This window comes from Phoenix dactylifera, unplaced genomic scaffold, assembly GCF_009389715.1.
Source record: "Phoenix dactylifera cultivar Barhee BC4 unplaced genomic scaffold, palm_55x_up_171113_PBpolish2nd_filt_p 001193F, whole genome shotgun sequence".
In the NCBI taxonomy this organism is placed as follows: domain Eukaryota; kingdom Viridiplantae; phylum Streptophyta; class Magnoliopsida; order Arecales; family Arecaceae; genus Phoenix; species Phoenix dactylifera.
The window spans coordinates 72546-99774 of NW_024068529.1; the positions used below are offsets into that span (position 1 = coordinate 72546).

At 40.7% G+C, this 27229-nt stretch overlaps 1 non-coding gene across 1 annotated transcript; it reads right to left on the reverse strand.

Annotated features, from left to right (window-relative positions):
* Nucleotides 1-11731: 11731 nt before the first annotated feature.
* LOC120108133 lies at nucleotides 11732-11840 on the reverse strand. Its single transcript, XR_005509605.1, has one exon. It is a non-coding gene; the product is annotated as a small nucleolar RNA R71 (small nucleolar RNA).
* Between the last annotated feature and the right edge of the window lie 15389 nt (nucleotides 11841-27229).

A 27229-nucleotide genomic window follows, 5' to 3' on the forward strand; every position in this document is an offset into this window, starting at 1 on the left:
TCCCTACACTGTGGACTCAAGTCTCGTCCATCCAGAAGAAAAGTGATCTGTGCACTGATCGGATCGATCACCGTCCTCGTGATGATCCATTGATCAGGAGCATTTAGAAATTAATCACCAATGATACATGGCTCAAATTCTCAACTCTTGAGAATATGTATCATCATCTTATTAATTTCTTGGACGATTCATAGACACATAAATAATATGAACGAAAAAGATGCCTTTTATTTATTCAATAATAAATAGTCAAGTACAAATTATGTCCCTAGAATTAACAATGTGTCAGCCAGATTGGCTTCTAGGGCATACATCTAACAATACAGATATGTGTGGCCTATTTGATGTGCTAGCCAGGGAACGTTATTCATACTTCATTACCTTGACTGATGATTATTCACGATATGGGTATGTGTATCTTATGAGACACAAGTCTGAATCTTTTGAAAAGTTCAAAGAGTTCAAAAATGAAGTAGAAAAACAAACTGAAAAACCTCTTAAGGCTCTTCGATCAGATCGAGAAGGAGAATACCTTAGTAGAGAATTTCGGGACTATCTCAAGGAGAATAGCATAGTCTCACAATGGACTCCTCCAGGTACACCTCAACTCAACGGGGTGTCAGAGAGGAGAAATCGGACTCTATTGGATATGGTCCGATCCACGATGAGCTTCACTGATTTACCTATGTTTCTTTGGGGAGATGCCTTACTTATCGCAATTTATTTATTGAATAGAGTTCCCTCCAAATCCGTTCCTACCACATCGTATGAGATATGGCATGATAAGAAACCAAGTCTTGGTCATCTCAAGATTTGGGGATGTTCGGCCCACGTCAAGCGACTACAGGCAGACAAGTTAGAGGCTAGGACCATAAGTGCTCGTTTTGTCGGATATCCTAAAGAATCATTAGGATATAATTTTTTCGTCTCAGAGCATTACAATGTGTTTGTGAGTCGACATGCCATCTTCTTGGAAAAACAGTTTATCCTTGATAGAGACAATGGGAGGAAAATTGAGCTTGAAGAGAAAGTCTCTGAAAAGCAACGAGTCATGGATCCTATAGAACCCATTCATACAGAGCCAGTACATGTTGTCCCTCCTCCACCTCGCAGATCAAGTAGGGTCTCCCATCCTCCTGATAGATACTTAGGTATGCTTGAAGAGGATAGTAAGAAAATGTTCCTCGTGGGAGATAGGGAACAAATACAGGATCCCAAAATCTACGATGAGGTGATATCAGATATCGACTCTGAGGAATGGCTGGAAGCCATGAAGTCAGAGATAGACTCAATGCATTCCAACCAAGTCTGGACCTTAGTAGATCCACCAGAAGGTATTGTACCCATTGGATGCAAATGGATCTACAAAAGAAAAATAGGTTCGGATGGAAAGGTAGAGACCTATAAGGCAAGGCTAGTGGCGAAAGGGTATAGTCAGCGCGAAGGCATTGACTATCAGGAGACCTTTTCACCTGTAGCCATGCTAAAATCCATCCATACACTGCTTGCCATTGCAGTATTTCATGATTATAAAATTTGGCAAATGGATGTGAAAACTGCTTTCCTGAATGGATATCTTGATGAAGATATCTATATGGAGCAACCTTTGGGATTCACTTCCAGTGATAAAGATCACAAGGTCTGCAAACTGCAAAGGTCCATTTATGAACTAAAGCAAGTATGTCGGAGTTGAAATACTCGTTTTAATGATGCAATCAAAACGTTTGATTTCATCAAGAACGAAGAGGAACCGTGTGTTTACAAAAAGATTAGTGGGAGTGCTGTCGTATTTCTCGTATTGTACGTGGACGACATTCTCCTGGTAGGGAATGATATTCCCATGCTAACCTCAGTCAAGGTTTGGTTGTCAAATGAGTTCTCCATGAAAGACCTTGGGGAAGCATCCTATATTTTAGGGATAAAGGTCTATAGAGATAGATCTAAAAGGATGCTTGGCCTATCACAGAAGATGTACATAGAGAAGGTGTTGAAGAGGTTCAGCATGAAAAACTCCAAGAGGGGTCTCTTACCCCTTAGGCATGGAATTCATCTCTCAAAGAAGATGTGCCCCAACACATCTGAAGAGATTCAACGCATGAGCAAGATTCCATATGCTTCAGCAATAGGAAGCCTCATGTATGCCATGCTGTGTACACGACTTGATATAGCACTTGCAGTGAGTGTCACTACCAGATATCAATCAAATCCAGACGAGGAGCACTGGACTGTTGTGAAGAACATTCTTAAGTACTTAAGAAGAACTAATGATTTGTTCTTGGTCTTTGGAGGAGCATCAGAATTAAAGGTAGAAGGGTACACAGATTCATACTTCATGATTGATATCGATGATAGAAAGTCTACATCTGGATATGTGTCCTTGTGCAATGGTGGTACGGTGAATTGGAAAAGTTCTAAACAACCGATTATTGCTAATTCTACTATGAAAGCTGAATATATCGCCGCCTCTGAAGCTGCAAAGGAAGGCTTCTGGTTCAAGAAATTCATTGCGAAATTGGATGTAATGTCATCAGATGCCATAACACTCTACTGCGATAATAATGGCGCCATAGCTTTTGCTAAGGAGCCAAGGTCTCATCAAAAGTCCAAGCATATAGAGCGGCGCGTCCACCTCATACGCGACTATGTTGAGAAGAAGTATGTTGAGGTGCAGAGAGTAGACTCCGCGGATAACGTGGCGGACCCATTCACTAAGCAGCTGAGTCAGCAAAAGACTGAAGCCCACCTTGAGAAGATGGGACTTAGATATATGACTGATTGGCTTTAGTGCAAGTGAGAGATTGTTGCATGTGGTGATCATAGGATTCAAACCCTTTTGGTATCAAATGTAATGACCTGCAATGTGATCTATAATGTCATGTAATTTTTTAGATGTTTGCATGCATCTTATTTGATGTTTTGAGAGGCCTGCATGCCTACTAAAAGGAGATGTAATTTATTATTATTTTTATTTTATATTTGGTTGTATTTCTATGATGTGATGTACGTCAACGATCAAGTCGAAGACAGTGCATGAGATGAACGGCGATCTGAGCGGTTGATGGCGATTGGATCAAGAGTTGATCAAGCATCGAATCAAGGAGGCTTGAAACCAATTCAAGAGTTGAAGACCAGTTGATCGATTGACGTGCATGTGCTTGTAATATGACCTAATTAGAATCCACGATCATCACCTATTTAAAGTTTAGCTTTAATTATTGCTGGGATTATAACTGCCTGCGATGTATCGTTTGCATGTGATGCGAATATGAGTTGGGTAGATAGGTTTACATGTGATGCAAACTAATAGACCAATCCAAATGAGACCTAAACTAAAACCTCCTCAATCAAGTCGAGAGTGAACCAACATGAGCGAGTCATATTAGATTAATTGATCTAATTGGTGTCTAGGAAAGCATGAAAGGTGGTTACTTAATTAGAACCTTACTCTCTGAGTAAGGGGAGCCTCCCACCTGCTTACCTGGCCAATTGTTCAATTACCTCTTATGAAGAGCTCAAGTTGCAAACACTAAGACCTGATTAACCGATATTAAGTCCATAGGTTTTCCACTGTAGTAGAACTGCTAAGGTCTTTCTGATGTTAATTTGTCTCGGCTGGACACAGTGGGCAAGTCGCATCGGGGGGCTGGACCTCTCTATAGACATGAGATGTTGTAGGGTAAAGGTGGGGTTGGGCACCAATAATTGTTAGGTGAGAACCCAATGACGACTTTATTTCTACGGTTATACGATGGGTCTGACTTAACTAAGGAGTGGGACCAATAACTGTTAGGTGAGGTCTTCATGACTTAGAGACCAAGTAGCACTGCAACATGCTTGAGAAGCATTGTACAAGAGTTGTACACTCATCCATTTATGTGTCACCAATAACTGTTAAGTAAGGTGGCATGTAAATCGGTGGGACTGTAGTACCCACTAGAAACCCTAGTCGTGTAGGATTTCCGTTTTCCTACTAGGAGAGTGTGAGGAATTCGAGAAAATAGTGGGAGGAACATTTGTTCTAAAAGATCTTAGGATAAATTTAGATCAAGTACAAAGTCTAGCTAGAATCTTTACTCTCTGCAGATCACAATGTCAGCTTCAAATCCTTTGACCCGTATTCTTGAGACCAACCGATTGATCGGTACCAATTACAGAGACTGGTTTAAAAATCTCAAAATTGTTCTGAGTTGCGAGAAAATAGGCTATGTGCTCGACAATGACTTCCCCACATTACCAGCACGTCCGACTACTGATCAGCGTGCGACGCATGAAAAGTGGATAGACGATGACATTAGGATCAAGTGCTATATCATGGCATTCATGTCCAATGAACTCTAATGCCAGCATGAGAATATGAAGACTGCTAGAAACATATTGGCACACCTGCAAGAGTTGTATGGTAAGCAGAGTCGCACATCTCGTTTTGAAGTGTCCAAGAGGCTCTTCAAAGCAAAGATGCGTGAGGGGCAGTCTGTCCATGATCACGGTCTGACTATGATCAAGGACCTGAAGGAGCTTGAGAAGCTCGGTATGAACATGCACAAGGAATTGCAAGTAGATCCGATCCTTCAATCCCTTCCTGATTCATTTGGATAGTTTATAGTAAACTACCACATGAATAAGATTAAATGCACTAAGACTGAACTGTTAAACATGTTGGTAACTGCTGAGGGAGCCTTGAAAGGTTCAACGGGCAATGTCCTTGCTGCTGAGCTGACTTTTGGTTCCAAGAGAAAGTCTACTTGGAAGAAAAAGAAGTCTGCAAAGAAGCAGAAGAAAGACAAGAAGCCAAAGAAAGAAGTTCAAAAGAAAAAGGCTAATAACAAAGGAAAATGTTTGCACTGCAATGTCGACGGCCACTGGAAGAGGAACTGTCCTTCATACGTCGAGAGCCTGAAGAACAAGAAGGCTGACACACCTTCAGAAGGTATAGACTTGCTCGTAATTGAAACTAGTCTAACGGTTTCTTCTACTTCTAGTTGGGTTATAGATTCTGGTTCTAGTGCTCACTTGTGCACTACTATGTAGGGTCTAAAGAAAAGTAGAAGGCTGGCGAAAGTTGCGGTTACCCTTCGGGTTGGCAACGGGGCAAAAGTTGCTGCTATGGCTATGGGCACCTACCATCTGCGACTACCGTTTGGTTTTAGTTTATTACTTAGAGACTGCTATTATGTACCTGCTGCTAGCAGAAATTTGATTTCTGTTTCATGTCTAGCACAGGAAGGTCATGTTTTTACATTTGACAAAGACTGCTGTTCTATTTATTTTAGAAATAAAATAGTCGCACGTGGTTTTATGATTGACAGTCTCTATCATTTGCATATGGATGTATCTATAAATATGTCTGAGCAAGAAGTGAGTGCCAAAGGATCCAAGAGTTTCAGGGATGAGATAAACCAAAAATATTTGTGGCACCTCAGACTTGGCGATATTGGAGAAGACAGAATGAACAAAATGGATAAAGATGGACTTTTCGGCTCATTGACTTCCGAGTCATATCCAGTTTGCGAGTCCTGTCTTCAAGAAAAAATGGCTAGATTGCACTTTGTAGGACATGGGGAGAAGACCACTAAAATACTTACCCTGGTACACATAGATAAGTGTGGCCTATTCGATGTGCAAGCCAGGAGACGTTATTCGTACTTCTTTACCTTTACCGATGATTATTCACGGTATGGGTATGTGTATCTTATGAGACACAAATCTGAATCTTTTGAAAAGTTCAAATAGTTCAGAAATGAAGTAGAAAAACAAACTGAAAAACCCCTTAAGGCTCTTCGATCAGATCGAGGAGGAGAATACCTTAGTGGGAAATTCTGGGACTATCTCAAAGAGAATGGCATAGTCTCACAATAGACTTCTCCGGGTACACCTCAACTCAACGGGGTGTCAGAGAGGAGAAATTGGACTCTATTGGATATGGTCCGGTTCATGATGAGCTTCACTGATTTACCTATGTTTTTTTGGGGAGATGCCTTACTTACCGCAATTTATCTACTGAATAGAGTTTCCTCTAAATCCGTTCCTACCACACCGTATGAGATATGGCATGGTAAGAAACCAAGTCTTGGTCATCTCAAGATTTGGGGATGTCCGGCCCACGTCAAGCGACTACAGGCAGACAAGTTAGAGGCTAGGACCATAAGTGCTTGTTTTGTCGAATATCCTAAAGAATCATTAGGATATAATTTTTTCGTCTCAGAGGATCACAATGTGTTTGTGAGCCGACATGCCATCTTCTTAGAAAAATAGTTTATCCTTGATAAAGGCAGTGGGAAGAAAATTGAGCTTGAAGAGAAAGTCTTTGAAAAGCAACGAGTCATGGATCCTATAGAGCCCATTCATATAGAGCCAGTACATATTGTTCCTCCACCTCGCAAATCTAGTAGGGTCTCCCATCCTCCTGATAGATACTTAGGTATGCTTGAAGGGGATATTAAGGAAATGTTCCTCATTGGAGATAGGGAACACATGGAGGATCCCAAAATCTACAACGAGGCGATATCAGATATTGATTCCGAGAAATAGTTGGAAGCTATGAAGTCAGAGTTAGACTCCATGCATTCCAACCAAGTCTGGACTTTAGTGGATCCACCAGAAGGTATTATACCTATTGGATGCAAATGGGTCTACAAAAGGAAGATAGGTTCGAATGGAAAGGTAGAGACCTATAAGGCAAGGCTGGTGGCGAAAGGGTATAGTCAGCGCGAAGGCATTGACTATCAGGAAACCTTTTCACCTGTAGCCATGCTGAAATCCATCCGAACATTGCTTACCATTGCAACATTTCATGATTATGAAATTTGGCAAATGGATGTGAAAACAGCTTTTCTGAATGGATATCTTGATGAAGATATCTACATAGAGCAGCCCTTGGGTTTCACTTCCAGTGATGGAGATCACAAGTTCTGCAAGCTGCAAAGGTCCATTTATGGACTAAAGCAAGCATCTCGGAGTTGGAACACTTGTTTCAATGATGCAATCAAAACGTTTGATTTCATCAAGAACGAAGAGGAACCGTGTGTCTATAAGAAGATTAGTGGGAGTGCTGTCGTGTTTCTCGTACTGTACGTGGACGACATCCTCCTGATAGGGAATGATATTCCCATGCTAACCTCGATCAAGGTCTGGTTGTCAAAAGAGTTCTCTATGAAAGATCTTGGGGAAGCATCCTATATTTTGGGGATAAAGGTCTATAGAGATAGATCTAAAAAGATGCTTGGCCTATCACAGAAGATGTACATAGAGAAAGTGCTGAAAAGGTTTAGCATGGAAAACTCTAAAATGGGTCTCTTACCCCTAAGGCATGGAATTCATCTCTCCAAGAAGATGTGCCCCAACACATCTGAAGAGATTCAACGCATGAGCAAGATTCCTTATGCATCGGCAATAGGGAGCCTCATGTATGCCATGCTATATACACGACCTGATATAGCCCTAGCTGTGAGTGTCACAAGCAGATATCAGTCGAATCTAGGTGAAGAACACTGGACAGCTGTGAAGAATATTCTTAAGTATTTGAGAAGAACTAAAGATTTATTCTTGGTCTTTGGAGGATCATCAGAGTTAAAGGTAGAAGGGTACATAGATTCAGACCTCGTGGCGTAGTCTCGTTCGAGTAATTAAGTCCGAGGGGTGTTTCACCTAATGCCTTAAGCCAACTGGATCAGGAGTCATTGGCCGAAAACTCGCTACATGGACCTTGCTAGAGCCTAAGGGGGTTGGACTATTATAATCATCATATGTGTTCAAAAATAAAAATAAGCATGAATAGGGTTGGTCGGGCTGAACCCAGTGACATGTGGTAATGGCTGGTTTGACTCCATTGTATTGGACCTTTGTGTACTTTGGATATTTAGTTGGGATTGATAACTCCTTCTTTTTATGCAAACCATTCTTGACAATTTTTAGACAACATGAGATATTCCAAAAATTTGATGGATCAGGCTCTAATAACTGTAGTAATCACTTGTGAACTTGAGTAGTACACCTAAAATTCAAGCGGTACCATATTGTGGTGGAGGTATTAGTGCTCTAAGAAAGTCATTCTGTTTATGCACACTACACTTTAGTATTCCCCTTGCTTTGATAGTTGCCAAGCTTAAGAAAAATAGATATCACATGTGTATTAGCTTAGGCTTTATTCATATTTTTTAGGATCTCATGTCATATCATTCATGATGTTTGTGGGTAACATCCCTAAAAACCCTCACGAGACAACACTCGTCCACTAGGGTAACCTAGGAGTTTAACGGCTTGTTGCACGTGCTAAGTGCAATCGTGATGCCCTACGAAAGTGGGTACATATCTTAGTTTTATGTCTTTAGCTTTAATAAAAAGTCAAAGAATTGACCAACACTTTTTGTACTCTCATGTTATTATTTACTCTGAATTGCTAGAGACTAGCAATAAGCTAGTTGGGGGGTATGATGAGAGCACAAAAGTGGGATCTAAGTACCAATTAACTTAGCCTAATGCTAGCAAAATAATGATAAATAATAGATGTTAACATTTGCATGATCAATATTTTATCCTTAGCACTTATTATAATTTTTAACATTATTTTATATAAATTCAACTAAAAAGGATGCATCCTTCCAACTGCAGAACAGAGTCTATGACTCTTCTTCCGCGCACCCAAGCGACTCCCCAAATTTCGTAATGCAACTAAAGCTTCCAACCGTCCGTGAGCTAGGATCTGTGATCTGATCTCCCGCACCCAATCCTAGCATCCTGATTCCATCCGCACCAGTGATCAGCTCCCTTCCCGTCTTGACCGCGATCACCCCCCAGCGTCCGCCTCCTCCATTCACGCGTCCAGCTCTCAGCGTGATTCTCCGGTGTTCATTCCCAGCATCCGCACGTCGTCTGCGTCCGCGATCACCTCCGGCACTCGTCTCGTCCGTGTTCTCCTCCTTCTCAGCCTCACAACCCGATCAACGCTCCTCCACAGCAGCTGCGATCACCTCCCAAGCATCCACCTCCCTCACCGTTTCAAAGATTCCGAGTCCGTTCTTCAGTATGTGATCCCGCCTACAGCTGTCCGTGAGCAGCATCCCAGGATCCCAGTGTCCGAAGATCCTGCCGCAGCTCTCATCCATTTCAATCTCCCAGCCGTCTGCCTCCTCTTCTTCCACGAGCCTGCGTCACGCGCCGGACCAGCATCAGACCCCCTCAGCGCGAGCAATCTGCCGGATCCGCTCCGTTGTCACCTCCTCCTCCTAGCGAAATTCCAGCATCTTTAGTTTGGAAATTTTGGTTTTAATTTGTGAGGAAATCTTGTTTTTGGGGGAGGTTTTCATTGCATAAAATAGGGGAGGGGTCGGCTGGGAGGGGGTGCTTCATTCCCACACACAAACAGGGGAGGAAGAAGAAAGGAGTCGGGGGGAAGAACAGTGGAGGCCTCTGCGATTGGAATAAAAAAAGGAAGAAGAGAGAAACAGGGGATGCCCTGTTTCTGTTATTTAAAAAAAAAAAAAAGAGTGAGAAAGGGAGAGATGTTGATGTTTGTAATGGTTTGCTAATCCTTTGGCAAAGGGTGATGGATGAATCCTTGTCATGTTGCTTTCATCAAGTATACTCTAAACTTTTATTCTAATTGTTTTATATCCATTGGTATGTTTTAAATTCTTGAATATTTATTTATTAAATAGATCTTTTATGGTTTATATATATATTGATGCATGGATTGTTTCGATGTTTGATTTGTCGTAGACGTAACCGGCACGATAAATACTTAGATGTTGAATTCATGTTTTCAGATTGTATACTCCATGATTAAAACTATTCTATCTAATTAATCCTTAATCGAGAATCGTTGAGTTTATTTGTTGAAAGTAATATTGTCAAGGAGGATTCCGGATCCCTAGCCATTTCGATATTCTTGAACTTTGTTTAATTACCTATTATTCTCTGCTTTTGATTTCTGAAAATCAACTAAAAATTACATCTGAAATTACGCTAATAATACTTACACCGTTCCCTGAGGATTCGACCTCGGACTTCCGAGTTATACTACTTGTGCGACTCTCCTGCACTTGGGATAGCAATTTTATTTTTGCACCAAGTTTTTGGCGCCGTTGCCGGGGAACGGCTGAGTTATTAGTATAATTTTAGATTTAATTTTTACCTTAGTAGTTAGTATTTTTCTTTTGAAAAAAAAATTTTAAATCTTTACTACTATTTTTAATTCCCTACACAGTTTGCATCAAACTCTGATATCATAGAAATTAGCCGTCTGATTGGACTCAAATTTGGTCAGCGGGTGCAAGACACAGTTTTCAATAATCTGAACAGTCTGATTGACATTATGAGACTTTTAAGACCATTAGATTAATACGAAACCTTGCTGCTTTCTATTTTAAATTTTCTGCATTTAATTTTTTTTAGAATCAGAATTTTATTGTTACTATATCTCATTACCCCTTGTTGCTAATTGAAAATCAATTAAAAAAAATTGAGAAAAGATCAAGGGTGATTATTCAAAAATTTAAAAAAAAAGAAGAGGAAAAACCTAAAATTTTAAATTTCAAATTTCAGAATTCAAATTTCAAACTTCAACTCATAAAATTTAAAAAATAAATAAATAAATAATTTGCTTGATCACCTATTCAATGAAATTTAATGTCATGTCATAAAACATTAAAAAAAAAATCTCTTGATTGTTGCATATAGTATAAGGCATCAGCATAAAATATTCTAAGGGCTGAACCCATTTAAAAAGATAAGGTCGGAATTTCATCACTCGTCCTTAGCCCAAAAATCACCCCAGTGCATAAATATCCTAAGCTTAACTAAAATCAACTAAATGTTGGCCCCTAAGGATATTCGAGCTCAATAGGACGAAGACCACCGAAAGTTGCACCAATTTTGCTCTGTGGCTTAGTTGATGTCTAGGCAAGCTTTGTCCCTATAAGGGAGACAGTTCATCTGTTCGAGGCAAGTGGGTTTTAAGTGGGACCTTTGCGAACGCATCGTGACCCCTCCACTTATCTGGGAGCTTATCTGGTCAACTCGGTTCATTAGACCGGATTGGAGGCTTAGGTGCCCTCTTCAAACCAGTTAGGAGCTGTCTAGAAATTTAAGAAAAACATTAGAAATTGAGGTGTAATGTTTTGTTGCATGTTTGATTGTAAATAGATTTTTGTTTTAGGGTATCTTTAGTTGGTACTTATATTTATTTTTAAAAAAAAAGAGAGGAAAATATTTTGCATGCTAAAGTAGAATAGGGACGACACCGGTCGATTAAGTCGTACAACTTTAGATCATCCCTTAGGACACATCCCTGAAATTCCTTCGCAGTATCTCACACCTTGTGAGATGGCTGATTTAAATGAAGATGTGGGGAGTCACCACAATTGAGAACGAGAACCCCATGTTATGACTCTAAGACAATACCTACAACCGGCTAGGACTAGTCAGCCTTCATGCATAATTTTTTCTGATAATGTAGGACATTTTGACATCAAACCAGGGGTAATCCAATTGCTGCCCAAGTTTCATGGGTTAGAGTCCGAAAGTCCGTATCTTCATTTAAAGGATTTTGAAGAATTGAGCATTACATTTAGAGTGCCAAACGTCACCGAGGATGTCCTCAAGTTGACATTGTTTCCTTTCTCTCTAAAGGATAAGACCAAAATATGGCTAAACTCTTTGCGACCTAGATCAATAAGAACTTGGCAAGATATGCAGAGAGAATTTTTAAAGAAGTTCTTCCCCACACAAAGGACCAACTTTTTGAAAAGACATATCAGCAATTTCCAACAAAAAGATAATGAAACATTTTATGAATGTTGGAAAAGATTTAAAGACCTTCTTCTCTCATGCCCTCATCACGGATTCGAAACTTGGAGAACCATTAGCTTCTTTTATGAAGGTTTATCTCCACAGTTGAAACAGTTTGTAGAGACCATGTGCAATGGTAGATTCTTAGAAAAACAACCTGATGAGGCATGGGAGTATTTAGATTCCCTTGCTGAGACTGCCCAACTTTTGGATAACGGGGATAGAAACAACAAGTCTTTGCCTAAGCCTACTAGCTCTGTACAGGGAGGCCTTTACAACCTCAGAACTGAGGATGATCTTCACGCTAAAATGGCAGCCCTCACTAGGAAGGTAGAAGAAATTGAGCTTAGGAAGGTTGAGCCTGTCAAGACTATAGAGCTTAGAAACGAGTGTTGTGGTATCTGCGATATGTCGGGTCATACTACTACAGATTGTCCCACCATACCGGCATTCAAAGAAGTCTTGCACGATCAAGCAAATGCTATGAACTCCTACCAAAAGCCTTATAACGATCCATACTCGAATACCTATAACCCTGGTTGGAAGAATCATCCAAATTTTAGGTGGAGAAATGATCATCCTCAACAGTCACACCATTCAGTTCCTCCACCTGCACATCCTACATTTGCATCACCACCCTCTCAAAAGCCAAATATCGAGGGTACCTTACAATCCATACAAACTTTTCTACAAGGTCAAGCTAATATCAATGCTCAAAATACTCGAAATTTTGAAGACATAAGAAACCAATTGTCAATGTTGACTACCGTCCTAAGTACCCAAGAGAAGGGTAAGCTTCCAGCTCAACCCCAACCTAACCCACAAGTGCATGGCAGTAATAATACGGCTCCTTCTAGTTCGCATACAGAACATGCAAAGAGCATCATGACTTTGCGTAATGGAAAAGTCATTAATCAGACCGTCCTATTGAGACCGCAGGTCACTTCTAATTCTGATCCTCCCAAAGCCGATGAAAGGGACAAAGAAAAAATTGAGGTCCCAACTTCTACCGAGAAAGTAGAATGTCCTTTTCCTCCACCTTTTCCACAACGGTTAAAGCCGTTGCAAAAGCTCGAACCTAATTCTGAAATTCTTGAGCTTTTTAAGCAAGTAAAGATCAACATACCTCTTCTTGATGCAATCAAACAAGTACCCTCATATGCCAAATTTTTTGAAGGACTTGTGTACTGTTAAGCGCCGATTAAATGTTAAGAAGAAGGCATTTTTAACTGAAAATGTGAGTGCTATTTTGCAGCACAACATTCTCCCTAAATATAAAGATCCAGGTTGCCCAACCATCTCATGCATCAAAGGTGACTTTAGGATAGAGCGAGCATTGTTAGATTTAGGGGCGAGTGTGAATTTGTTGCCATATTCTGTATATGAGCAACTTGGTTTAGGTGAGTTGAAGCCAACCTCCGTCACTTTGCAATTAGCTGACAGGTCAGTTAAAATTCCAAGGGGGATTATCGAGGATGTATTAGTCCAAGTAGACAAGTTCTACTTTCCTGTCGATTTTATTGTATTGGACACACATCCGGCTTCGAACTCACAGTCTCAGATTCCGGTCATTTTAGGACGTCCATTCCTTGCAACTTCTAATGCATTGATTAATTGTAGGAATGGCGTCATGAAGCTTTCTTTTGGTAACATGACCTTAGAACTAAACATTTTTAATGTGTGCAAACAACCCAATGATCCCGAAGAGAGTAAGGAGGTTGATTGGGTTGAAACCATCGCAGAAGAATATTTGTTAGCTAAAGCAATTAACGACCCATCCAATGATAGCTTGATTGATTGGTGTCCTAATGGAACCGATGATGATGATTTGTCAGTCACACCTATTGTGGATAATCTGGATATCAAGATGGTCAATGGGTGGAGACCAAAAGTAGAAGAATTTGAGAGGTTGTCGCCTCGAGAGGCGAAAATAGTACCATCTCATGAGCAAGCACCCAAGCTCGAATTGAAACCCTTACCAAAGGAACTTAAGTATGCTTTTCTTGGATCCGAAGACACTTTTCCTGTAATCATCTCATCTGGACTTGATCATACCCAAGAAAGAAAATTAGTTGGTATTCTAAAGAATCATAAAGGAGCCTTAGGGTGGTCTATTGCCGACTTGAAGGGAATTAGCCCCTTAATTTGCATGCACTGGATATATTTCGAGGACAATGCCAAAACCACAAGGCAAATGCAACGAAGGTTGAATCCTACGATGAGAGATGTGGTTAAGGCAGAAATTCTCAAGTTGCTTGACGTAGGTATTATTTACCCAATTTTCGACAGCAAGTGGGTAAGCCCTACTCAAGTCGTTCCTAAGAAGTCGAGTTTGACGGTGGTAGAAAATGAACAAGGTGAACTAGTTCCAACTCATGTTCCGACGAGTTGGCGCATGTGTGTTGACTATCGAAAGCTGAATTTGGTCACACGAAAGGATCACTTTCCTCTACCCTTCCTAGACCAAGTGTTGGAGAGAGTTGCAGGGCATGATTTCTATTGTTTTCTCGATAGCTATTCGGGATATTATTAAATTGATATTTCACCAGAAGATCAAGAGAAGACTACCTTCACTTGTCCTTTTGGCACATTTGCTTTTCGACGAATGCCATTCGGGTTGTGTAATGCACCTGCAACATTCCAAAGATGCATGCTCAGCATCTTTGAAGACATGAACGAGAAGTTTTTGGAAGTATTCATGGATGACTTCTCCATTTTTGGTGACTCATTTGATGATTGCTTGTCACATTTACAAGCAGTCTTAGCTCGATGTATAGAAAAGAATTTGATATTAAATTGGGAGAAATGCCACTTCATGGTACCAAAGGGAATTGTCCTAGGACATATTGTTTCGTCGAAGGGCATGAAAGTAGATAGAGCTAAGATCGATTTAATTGCTAAGCTACCTGCACCCAAGACGGTTAGAGATGTTCGATCATTTTTGGGTCACGCCGGATTTTATAGGAGGTTCATCAAGGACTTTAGTGTCATAGCTCGACCATTATGTAACCTCCTATCCCTTGATACACCGTTCAATTGGATTGAAACCTGTCAAGAGGCATTCGAAAAGTTGAAGTCTATGCTTAGCACTGCACCCATCATGCGACCACCTGATTGGTCATTACCTTTTGAGATTATGTGCGACACTAGCGACTATGCGATAGGAGCTGTCCTAGGACAACGCAAGGATAATAAGCCATATGTCATTTACTATGCAAGCAAAACCTTAAACGATGCTCAAATGAATTACACTACCACCGAGAAGGAATTGCTTGCAGTAGTTTTTGCCTTAGATAAATTTCGCTCTTATATCCTTGGTGCTCCTATTGTTATCTTCACGGACCATGCGGCACTAAAATATTTGTTGGATAAGAAAGAGGCCAAACCACGCTTAATACGATGGATACTTCTACTCCAAGAATTTGACATCACTATTAAAGATAAAAAGGGAGTAGAGAATGTGGTTGCGGACCATTTATCACGGCTAGTTTTTCATGATTCAGTGTCACAATTTTCCATCAAGGACTCATTCCCTGAAGAGCAGTTGTTTGCACTTTCTAGTATGCCATGGTATGCAGATATTGTAAATTTTCTTGTTACAAGCCAGAAGCCAGAACATTGGGGGTCGACAGATAGAAAAATTTTCTTGCGCGAAGTAAAGAATTATTACTATGACGAACCATATTTATTTAAATATTGCAACGATCAAATCTTTAGACGATGCATACCGGATTATGATATACAAAGCGTACTCTCTTTCTGCCATACTGATGCTTGTGGTGGATACTTTGCTTCTAAGAAAACCGTCGCAAAGGTCTTGCAATGTAGTTTCTATTGGCCTACTATGTTCAAAGATGCCCATGAGTTCTGCAGGACATGTGATCCATGTCAACGTATTGGAAGTCTAACTCGTAGGCAAATGATGCCTCTTCAGCCCATTACTATTATCGAAATTTTTGATTGTTGGGGCATCGATTTTATGGGCCCATTCCCACCGTCTTTTGGATATGAGTACATTTTAGTCGGTGTCGAGTATGTGTCCAAATGGGTAGAAGCTGTCGCTTGTAGGACCAATGATCACAAACCTGTCCTGAAGTTTTTAAAAGAAAATATTTTTTCACGATTTGGGATGCCTAAGGTTATAATTAGTGACAGTGGAAAATACTTTTGTAATAAGCCTTTTGAGATATTATTAAAAAAGTATGGTGTCACCCACAGAGTTGCTACCCCATATCACCCGCAAACTAGTGGCCAACTAGAATTAGCTAATAGAAAAATCAAGCGTATTTTAGAAAAAACGGTAAATCCATCACGAAAAGATTGGTCCTTGAAACTATCAGATGCATTATGGGCCTATCGGACTGCATACAAAACCATTCTTGGCATGTCTCCCTACCGGCTAGTCTACGAAAAAGCGTGTCATCTGCCTGTAGAAATAGAACATAAATCGTATTGGGCAATTAGAAAATTAAATTTTGATTTACAAGATGCCGGTCTAGCTAGAAAATTGCAATTGAACGAGCTTAATGAGATTCGCAGAGATGCTTATGACAATGCTAAAATTTGCAAAGAACGAATGAAGATCTTACATGATAAATCAATTTTAAAAAAATCTTTTGAACCTTTGCAAAAAGTTCTTTTATATGATTCTCGCTTATATCTGTTTCCTGGTAAGTTGCGATCGAGATGGACAGGTCCTTACATTATAAAAACTATTTTTCCACATGGGGCGGTTGAGATTGAGAATCCACGGGATGGTAGAATTTTTAAGGTAAATGGACATAGGTTAAAACCTTTTCTTGAGAATTTTGCAGATAAAGAGGACTCCTTTTCCTTGGAGGAGCCTTCTTATGACTGAGCATAAAGGCAAAGGTATGTGTATATTAGTTAGGATTATTTTTCTAGTTTTGTAGGTTTTATTTTCTGGATATCAACAGCTCAAGGTATTCCTCTTCTCTTCAATATTATTTTCTCTACTGTCTTTCATTATAGCTTTCTTGTATCTATTACATTGAGGACAGTGCAATGTTTAAGTTGGGGGGAGGGAAGCATTTTGATTTAAAAAAAAAAAATTTGCATTCTTTTCTAAGCAAATGCACATGTATTTTCATATTGAGTTTGTGCAACTATTAAGGCAAGGAATACATGCGTACTATGACTGATCAGAGACCTATTATTAGATCCCGCACATGTATTTAATGATTATAGGAAGGCCTCAGGAGTTCACATTTGTTTAATGCATTTTTATTAAGCCATATCTGTAAAAAAAGTACGAGTATCCTTGTCCGTACTAAAAGGTTCATGATTTGATTTTCACATAAAGATAGAAGTTGAATACCTTGGCTAGATCACCTAAGTGCCTTATGTTCTGACCTTGGTTGACCTATAGTTACGATGCAGTCACGTTATATGGTTCAGTTTACCTACTCTTATTATTTTTTTTTTAAAAAGAAAGAAAGAGATGACAAGTCTGACCTCGTGGCGTAGTCTGGTTCGAGTAATTAAGTCCGAGGGGTATTTCACCTAATGCCTTGAGCCAACTGGATCAGGAGTCATTGGCCGAAAACTCGCTACATGGACCTTGCTAGAGCCTAAGGGGGTTGGACTATTGTAATCATCATATGTGTTCAAAAATAAAAATAAGCATGAATAGGGTTGGTCGGGCTGAACCCAGTGACATGTGGTAATGGCTGGTTTGACTCCATTGTATTGGACCTTTGTGTACTTTGGATATTTAGTTGGGATTGATAACTCCTTCTTTTTATGCAAACCATTCTTGACAATTTTTAGACAACATGAGATATTCCAAAAATTTGATGGATCAGGCTCTAATAAACTATAGTAAACACTTATGAACTTGAGTAGTACACCTAAAATTCAAGCGGTACCATGTTGTGGTGGAGGTATTAGTGCTCTAAGAAAGTCATTCTGTTTATGCACACTACACTTTAGTATTCCCCTTGCTTTATTCATATTTTTTAGGATCTCATGTCATATCATTCATGATGTTTGTGGGTAACATCCCAGAAAACCCTCACGAGACAACACTCGTCCACTAGGATAACCTAGGGGTTTAACGGCTTGTTGCACGTGCTAAGTGCAATCGTGATGCCCTACGAAAATGGGTACATATCTTAGTTTTATGTCTTTAGCTTTAACAAAAAGTCAAAGAATTGACCAACACTTTTTGTACTCTCATGTTATTATTTACTCTGAATTGCTAGAGACTAGCAATAAGCTAGTTGGGGGGTATGATGAGAGCACAAAAGCGCGATCTAAGTACCAATTAACTTAGCCTAATGCTAGCAAAATAATGATAAATAATAGATGTTAACATTTGCATGATTAATATTTTATCCTTAGCACTTATTATAATTTTTTACATTATTTTATATAAATTCATCTAAAAAGGATGCATCCTTCCAACTGCAGAACAGAGTCTATGACTCTTCTTCCGCGCACCCAAGCGACTCCCCAAATTCCGTAATGCAACTAAAGCTTCCAGCCGTCCGTGAGCTAGGATCTGTGATCTGATCTCCCGCACCCAATCCTAGCATCCTGATTCCATCCGCACCAGTGATCAGCTCCCCTCCCGTCTTGACCGCGATCACCCCCCAGCGTCCGCCTCCTCCATTCACGCGTCCAGCTCTCAGCGTGATTCTCCCGTGTTCATTCCTAGCATCCGCACGTCGTCCGCGTCCGCGATCACCTCCGGCACTCGTCTCGTCCGCGTTCTCCTCCTTCTCAGCCTCACAACTCGATCAACGCTCCTCCACAGCAGCCGCGATCACCTCCCAAGCATCCGCCTCCCTCACCGTTTCAAAGATTCCGAGTTCGTTCTTCAGCATGTGATCCCGCCTACAGCCATCCGTGAGCAGCGTCCCAGGATCCCAGCGTCCGAAGATCCTGCCGCAGCTCTCATCCATTTCAATCTCCCAGCCGTCTGCCTCCTCTTCTTCCACGAGCCTGCCTCATGCGCCGGACCAGCATCAGACCCCCTCAGCGCGAGCAATCTGCCGGATCCGCTCCGTTGTCACCTCCTCCTCCCAGCGAAATTCCAGCATCTTTAGTTTGGAAATTTTGGTTTTAATTTGTGAGGAAATCTTGTTTTTGGGGGAGGTTTTCATTGTATAAAACAGGGGAGGGGTCGGCTGGGAGGGGTGCTTCATTCCCACACACAAACGGGGAGGAAGAAGAAAGGAGTCGGGAGGAAGAACAGTGGAGGCCTCTGCGATTGGAATAAAAAAAGGAAGAAGAGAGAAACAGGGGATGCCCTGTTTCTGTTATTATAAAAAAAAAAAGAGTGCGAAAGGGAGAGATGTTGATGTTTGTAATGGTTTGCTAATCCTTTGGCAAAGGGTGATGGATGAATCCTTGTCATGTTGCTTTCATCAAGTATACTCTAAACTTTTATTCTAATTATTTTATATCCATTGGTATGTTTTGAATTCTTGAATATTTATTTATTAAATAGATCTTTTATGGTTTATATATATATTGATGCATGGATTGTTTCGATGTTTGATTTGTCGTAGACGTAACCGGCACGATAAATACTTAGATGTTGAATTCATGTTTTCAGATTGTATACTCCACGATTAAAACTATTCTATCTAATTAATCCTTAATCGAGAATCGTTGAGTTTATTTGTTGAAAGTAATATTGTCAAGGGGGATTCCGGATCCCTAGCCATCTCCATATTCTTGAACTTTGTTTAATTACCTATTATTCTCTGCTTTTGATTTTTGAAAATCAACTAAAAATTACATCTGAAATTACGCTAATAATACTTACACCGTTCTCTGAGGATTCGACCTCGGACTTCCGAGTTATACTACTTGTGCGACTCTCCTGCACTTGGGAGAGCAATTTTATTTTTGCACCACCCTAGAAGCCAATAAGGCTGACACATTATTAATTCTGGAACATAATTTTGTACTTGACTATTTATTATTGAATAAATAAAAGGCATCTTTTTCATTCATATTGTTTATGTGTCTATGAATCGTCCAAGGAATTAATAAGATGATGATGCATATTCTCAAGAGTTGAGAATTTGAGCTATGTATCATTGGTGATTAATTTCTAAATGCTCCTGATCGATGGATCATCACAAGAACGGTGATTGATCCGATCAGTGCACACAACACTTTCCTTATGGATGGATGAGACTCGAGTCTACAGTGTAGGGACACTGAAGTGATAGTGCAGGTGCTTGTTAAAGAATAAGGGTACTGAGCGTGACCAAGACAAGAAGTCACTTGGATGTCTATCCACTCGTCAGTGACTTGCTTGATGTTACAGTAGTGTAACTGGTCCTTTGACCTGCTGTAATAACCCCAAAATTTTTTTTTATATAAAAGGGATAGAATAGTCCTTTAAAATTGATATAAGGGGTAAAATGGGAAGGAATCAAAAGATAATGGCATAGTTGTAGATGCGTTGAAGTGGTAAGGATAAAATTGGAAAGGAATCAAAAGTTAATGGCATAACAGTAGATATGTTGAAGTATTTGGGGCAAAATGAAAAATTAATAATATTAAAAAAATGGTGAATAGTATTTTGATGTGACTTAATTGGGAGGGTTGTGCTGTCGGAGGAATGAAACCGAGAGAGAGGGAGTCTCAGGCGTGAAACAGAGAGGAAAGAAAGAAAGAAAAGAAGAAGAAGAAGAAGAAGAAAGAAGAAGAGGAAGGGGATTCGAGAGGGAAAGGGATCCCGGTTGCACTTCCAGCTGAAGGAAAAAACGTAGATCTCCTTTCCCTCTACGCAAGGATCTCGATTTCCAAAAAGAAAAAGGTAAATATCCATCCCTATCTAGTCTTTTGATGACATTAGGCTATACAAAGGGTGGATATAGTCTAGAGGGGTCGGATAAGGGTTGTAGAGGCGGTTAAAAGAGGAAGAATCGGATTTTGACAAATTTTTCCGACACTACGGAAAAACTGTGTCGAAGTCCCAACTTCGGCGAATTATTTAGGGGGTCAAACGACCTCCGATAGCAATGCATGCTACCTCTTTAGAATCTCCTATGAGTGTAGAATGTTAGGTAAAAATTTCATCAAATCTGGAGTTTGGAAAGTGGATCAAACCCGAGATGAAGTAACCGGCTATCGGTCCGGGTTACTGTTCATCCGGGTGGGAAAATAAGAAATTTTATGCCAAAATAGGGTATTAAGCCTAGATTAGGCTAAGGGAGACCTTGTACTCATGCAAGGGAGTCCCTAATACACATAAATGGTGAGTTAATTAATAGAAAAAGAAAAAGAGAAAGAAAAGAAAAGATTTAGGGAACGGGGGAGTTGAATCAATTAAAGTTCCCTATATTATAATTGGCACGTAGATTATGGCTCTTGATACAAGACTAAATGTATTATAAATGCATGTCACAGTTGGGCAAGAAGCTAGGGAACAAGAGGAAGAAGTTCTCCACTGCCTGCTGTAGATTTTTGGAGGCGTATCAGGGCTGTGCCAGATTGACAGGTGAGTGGGAGTCATGTACTTTGCACCATGAGCATCCTTAATTCATTTTCATGAATGTCGCCAAGTGTGAATTGATTCCACTTGAGCATATTGATTGATATTGTAGTAGATTCCTCTATAATCTTGATTCTCCATGCTTGATTATTCTGTACATGCATTTGAGGGAACATTGAGAGGAATTACGAGGGGTTGATGAGTAATCAAATTAATTCTGAATTGTGAAATGATTTCTTTTGTAAATTGATTTCATTTCCTCTATTTTAAAGACTTGTGAGTCGTAGCTTGATTATACTCTTTTATGAGTAATTAAATTGGTTCCAAATTGTGAAATAACTTCTTTTGTAAATTGATTTCATTTCCTCCATTTCAAAGATTTGTAGAGCCTTTTTAGTGGTATATTGAGTTGTATTGCACTTCCTTGACCCTCACTCCTAACCCTGATGTTAGTTTATGATTGGGTCATGATCGAGTGAGTGATAATCTTGATTATACTCCTTTTTAGTAGAGTATTGGGAGGGTGCATTATGGCATTTATGCATGGCTTGGCAGTATCTGCAGGACACCTATAGTCGATGGGGTTGAACATCGGCCTTTGTGCACATAGTAGCCTTCTAGGTGGGCGGAGCCCAGTCCTTTCCTAGGGGGGACACGGCCCTAGGCGTAGGATCGGCCGGTCCTACGACTTATATTCTGCTTGCCGCCGGGCATAGTAAGACTCCGCGAGATGCAGTATGGCTTTCCGCGGATGTAGAATTCCCGCGAGGTGCCGTTTAGTATGTAGATGTGAGATGGATTTCTGTTCTGGATACTGGCCGGCATTTACATGATTAGTGTGGTGTCTTATCCTGCATATGCATGTGACAGTAGGAAGTTGTTGCTGGTTCGCCTGGGGCGTAAAATCCACCTTCCGACAGCTGTCTAGCATTTACATTATCGATATGGTGTATTATCCTGCATATGCATGTGACAGTAAGGAGTTGTTGCTGGTTCGCCTGGGGCGTAAAACCCACCTCCCGACAGCTGTCTAGTGATGATTTCAGCATATTGACACCTGATTTGTATGTTCCAGCATTATGATCTGTTGAGCATATTCATGAGTAGCATATATGTTTACTTGATTATTCCATATATGCTTCAGATGAGTTGATATTGATTATGGTGATATTGATGATTTACTCTATATTCTCTATGTTGAGTTCATGTTCATGTTGTTATTGATCTTGAGATTTCATCTCGAGCCATGATTATATTCTGTCTCATGTGCATAGTACTCTCTACTCCACTCACTGAGTATTCATATACTCACTCCCCAGTTTGGTGTTTTTGATTGCAGGGCAGGTATTGTATAGAGAAGAGCAGGGTTAGAGATTGCCTGCTAGCTGTGCCGCTCCATAGTATAGTATAATGTAGATAGAGGTTTATACCCTTTTGGTGTATTATAAACCTTCTGTTGTATATAGTGTATAGTTACAGTCATAGATCCTGTTGTGGATATGGGTTTGACCATGGATGGAATGGGAACCAGATTTTTATACAGATGAGTTATATGCCTGAGATAATGTATTGATATATATTGTCCAGGTTCATTATATGACGGATTATGTGATTGCTGCTCTGACAGGTAGTGTGTTGTATGTATTGAGATAATCCTGACAGGTCACTATAGGAAAAGTGATCATTTTGTGCATGCATCATGCCAAATTTTTCAAGATTTATTGATGATTGATAGGTAGTAGGGTTCTACGCGGTGGCTGGTGGCCTTATGCCTACCCGCACCCTAGGACCGTCGCGGCGGCCCGCCGGAAACGGGACGGGGGTCATGACAAAGCTTGGTATCAGAGCAAAGGTTAAGAAGAGTCCTGTCAGAGCAATAGGGTGAGTCAGGATTAAGTATAGGATTATACTATGGAGCATAGGATTTTTCTATATGTTAATTTATGAGTCATTTACAATTCAGTAAAATATATTATGACTCAGTGTGTAACGACTGCCCTCTCTTTTTAACTCTTTTAGAGACATATAAAGAATACCTCAAAGGAGAGGACCTGCTCGTCCTGGAAAGAGGATGGAGCCAGATATAGCATTGGATGCGGGTTCCGCACATGTCGAGCCCCAAAGAGAAAAATCTCCTCCTGCTGATAGACGGAGGGTTGATGATCAAGGAGAGGTAGGAAGTAGAGATGCATTAATGGAACAGTTACTTGCGGAGAATCAGGCTCTGAGGGAGCAGATTGCTCGGGGGAAACCTCCTACCCCATCAGTAGTATCCATCCCACCTCCTGTACATGTGCCAAGAAGTTTGGCCAGGCGGGCTCTAGATGATGAGGGGATTACTGTACAGGAATTTCTTAGGCTCAGAACTCCGGAGTTTAAGGGGGAAGAAGGTGAAGATCCTCAGAGATTTCTGGAGGAGACTGAAAAGATGATACGGAGACTGCCCTGTTCTGATGCAAGGGCAATAGAACTTGTAGGGCTCACAATGAAAGAAGATGCCTGGGGTTGGTACCAGAGGCACGTGGAGGACAGATTGTACAGTAGGAATCCTCCAACCTGGGAAGAGTTCAGGCAAGCAGTGATTGATGAGTTTTTGTCTCCGGCTGAGAGGCAGAATCGGGCTCTTCAGTTTGAGAGGCTGAAGCAGATGCCCGGAATGAGCGTATCTGAGTACGCTCGTGAATTCACTAAATTGGAGAAGTATGCTCCTTACATCATCCCCACTGAAGCTGCCAGGATAGAAAGATTCAGGCGGGGTCTGATTTCTCCGCTTTATAATACAGTACTGGCAGTAGAGGTCCCCACCTTGTCTAGGCTGATTGATAAAGCAAAACAGTGGGAGATCAGAAACAAAGAGGAAAGGGCTGAAAGAGAACAGAGAAAAATGAGTATGGGGAAAGGGCAAAGCAGTAGAGATAGATCTGAGGGAGTAGATCTCTCGGAGGGCCCGACGGAGCAGTCTGTACGCTCAGCTCCACCTGCCCCACGTAAGAGGAAATGGAGGGAAAGAGGTCAATCACAAGATACTTTTCTACCATCAGTACCTCGTCCTCCAGTCACTATGGCCAGAACTGAATCTAGGTTCCAATCATGGCCAGTATGTGGCATATGTGGGAAGCAGCACCCTGGCAGATGCATAATGGGCCAGGGAGTGTGCTATAGATGTGGACAGCCGGGTCATTTCGTCAGAGAATGCCCGCAAGGTGCCACCCAGCAGTTTGTGCCTTTGGCATCCTATCCTTCTGTGCAGATGGACAGGCCTAGTAGTAGGGAGCCTGTAGGCAGAGATAGAGGTCAGACACCAGCGTCACAGCAGAGTGCTGGACCATCTCAGCCATCAGCTCTAGTAGGCAGAGGGCAAGGAAGGGTGTTCACGGTAAATCCACAGGAGGCACGGGCATCAAATGCAGCTGTGACAGGTAATTTACTCTTTTAAATTCGAGGACGAATTTTATATAAGGAGGGGAGGATGTAATAACCCCAAAATTTTTTTTTATATAAAAGGGATAGAATAGTCCTTTAAAATTGATATAAGGGGTAAAATGGGAAGGAATCAAAAGATAATGGCATAGTTGTAGATGCGTTGAAGTGGTAAGGGTAAAATTGGAAAGGAATCAAAAGTTAATGGCATAACAGTAGATATGTTGAAGTATTTGGGGCAAAATGGGAAATTAATAATATTAAAAAAATGGTGAATAGTATTTTGATGTGACTTAATTGGGAGGGTTGTGTTGTCGGAGGAATGAAACCGAGAGAGAGGGAGTCTCAGGCGTGAAACAGAGAGGAAAGAAAGAAAGAAAAAGAGAAGAAGAAGAAGAAGAAAGAAGAAGAGGAAGGGGATTCGAGAGGGAAAGGGATCCCGGTTGCACTTCCAGCTGAAGGGAAAAACGTAGATCTCCTTCCCCTCTACGCAAGGACCTCGATTTCCAAAAAGAAAAAGGTAAATATCCATCCCTATCTAGTCTTTTGATGACATTAGGCTATACAAAGGGTGGATATAGTCTAGAGGGGTCGGATAAGGGTTGTAGAGGCGGTTAAAAGAGGAAGAATCGGATTTTGACAAATTTTTCCGACACTACGGAAAAACTGTGTCGAAGTCCCAACTTCGGCGAATTATTTAGGGGGTCAAACGACCTCCGATAGCAATGCATGCTACCACTTTAGAATCTCCTATGAGTGTAGAATGTTAGGTAAAAATTTCATCAAATCTGGAGTTTGGAAAGTGGATCAAACCCGGGATGAAGTAACCGGCTATCGGTCCGGGTTACTGTTCATCCGGGTGGGAAAATAAGAAATTTTATGCCAAAATAGGGTATTAAGCCTAGATTAGGCTAAGGAAGACCTTGTACTCATGCAAGGGAGTCCCTAATACACATAAATGGTGAGTTAATTAATAGAAAAAGAAAAAGAGAAAGAAAAGAAAAGATTTAGGGAATGGGGGAGTTGAATCAATTAAAGTTCCCTATATTATAATTGGCACGTAGATTATGGCTCTTGATACAAGACTAAATGTATTGTAAATGCATGTCACAGTTGGGCAAGAAGCTAGGGAACAAGAGGAAGAAGTTCCCCACTGCCTGCTGTAGATTTTTGGAGGCGTATCAGGGCTGTGCCAGATTGACAGGTGAGTGGGAGTCATGTACTTTGCACCATGAGCATCCTTAATTCATTTTCATGAATGTCGCCAAGTGTGAATTGATTCCACTTGAGCATATTAATTGATATTGTAGTAGATTCCTCTATAATCTTGATTCTCCATGCTTGATTATTCTGTACATGCATTTGAGGGAACATTGAGAGGAATTACGAGGGGTTGATGAGTAATCAAATTGATTCTGAATTGTGAAATGATTTCTTTTGTAAATTGATTTCATTTCCTCTATTTTAAAGACTTGTGAGTCGTAGCTTGATTATACTCTTTTATGAGTAATTAAATTAGTTCCAAATTGTGAAATAACTTCTTTTGTAAATTGATTTCATTTCCTCCATTTCAAAGATTTGTAGAGCCTTTTTAGTGGTATATTGAGTTGTATTGCACTTCCTTGACCCTCACTCCTAACCCTGATGTTAGTTTATGATTGGGTCATGATCGAGTGAGTGGTAATCTTGATTATACTCCTTTTTAGTAGAGTATTGGGAGGGTGCATTATGGCATTTATGCATGGCTTGGCAGTATCTGCAGGACACCTATAGTCGATGGGGTTGAACATCGGCCTTTGTGCACATAGTAGCCTTCTGGGTGGGCGGAGCCCAGTCCCTTCCTAGGGGGGACACGGCCCTAGGCGTAGGATCGGCCGGTCCTACGACTTTGTTGCCCAGATAGACAACCCAAGAGGGGGGGTGAATTGGGTTTTAAAATAATTTTGCAATTAAAACATTGTGGATGACTAATTAATGCTTTACCAAGATGATTAATTAATTGCTATGTGCTGTGAATGAAATGAGAGTAAAAGAAAGAGACAAACAATCACAAACACAAGGCTTTTATAGTGGTTCGGAGCTAACCCTTGCTCCTACGTCCACTCCCCAAGTCTCACTTGGGAATTCACTATAACCCCTTGGATTACAGCCGGTTGTTTTACAAGCTCACAACCAAACTTGTTGTTTTACGAGCTCACAACGAACTCGGTCGGTTTTTCCTGGCTCACCGACTAGAACCACCCCGATTGTTTTTTCGGGATCACAATCGAACCCTTACACGTTGGTTTTACACTCGGCTCACCAACCAACCTCTACACCCTTGATTCAATCCCCCGATTGAACCAAGCAAAGACAAGATGGAAATAATGACAACAAACAGAAAAACAGAGCATCTCAAAAGCAGATAAATAACAATATAAACTAGAGAGAAGTTAAGAGCCCTCAAACACGTTTGAGTTGGAGTAGAGTAGGGCTTCTTGAACTTCAGGTCTCCTCTTGAATGTCTGGTCGACTTGAATGCAGGAGAGATCTCTTTCAATGTTTGGG